Below are 817 nucleotides of genomic sequence, written 5' to 3'. Positions count from 1 at the left end.
AATCACAACAAAAACAGAGTAATGTGAAGAACAAAATAACTCAAATATTACAATTAAGAACAAGCTATAAACCCTATACAAATCTCACAAATTATTATGAATATGTATAAGATCAAAAACATGAAGAACATACAATTTCTATCCTAAGAAATCTCTAAAAGAATTGAAAGAATCATGCAAGATAAGATAGAATGATGAACAAATTTAATCACATGCAATGGATGACATTTTAATCCCTAAGCATGATATTGTCTCTCACTATTCTCACATGCAATGCTCTCTGCCTATATGACATACAATGAACACGAAAATATGCAACTTAGCAATTCTAAAATGAATGAATGAATGAATGTATGTAGCATGGTGTAAAAACACAGTTTATATAGAAAAGTTGTTTTATGCCCAGTTAATTGATTAAGTGCTCTGTTAATCGATTAACGAGCTGTTTAGAATAACTGAATTCCATTTTTCAGTTATCTGTTGAAAATGATTAAAACTGTTTTCACGTTAATCGATTAAAGCCTTACTTAATCGATTAACTAACATATTTTCAATTAAGATATTAAATGATAAACTACCTATATGTTATGCTTATCAACTATACATGTTTTACCATTATGTTATGCCTAAGATGCACAAATAACATGTATGATTAATGCATGAACATATAATAAACTAGATGACATGTCTCATGTAAATGATATGATAGTTTTTAGAACTTGTGAGATTTGCATCTAGGTTTACCTAACCTAGACTCAATAACTAAGACACAAATCTAAGACTCTAGTTTAGACATGAAGCTCTTGAATCTTTGGCA

Source organism: Lupinus angustifolius, chromosome LG11, assembly GCF_001865875.1.
Source record: "Lupinus angustifolius cultivar Tanjil chromosome LG11, LupAngTanjil_v1.0, whole genome shotgun sequence".
Taxonomy (NCBI): domain Eukaryota; kingdom Viridiplantae; phylum Streptophyta; class Magnoliopsida; order Fabales; family Fabaceae; genus Lupinus; species Lupinus angustifolius.
Note: the sequence above shows the minus strand (reverse complement) of the source record.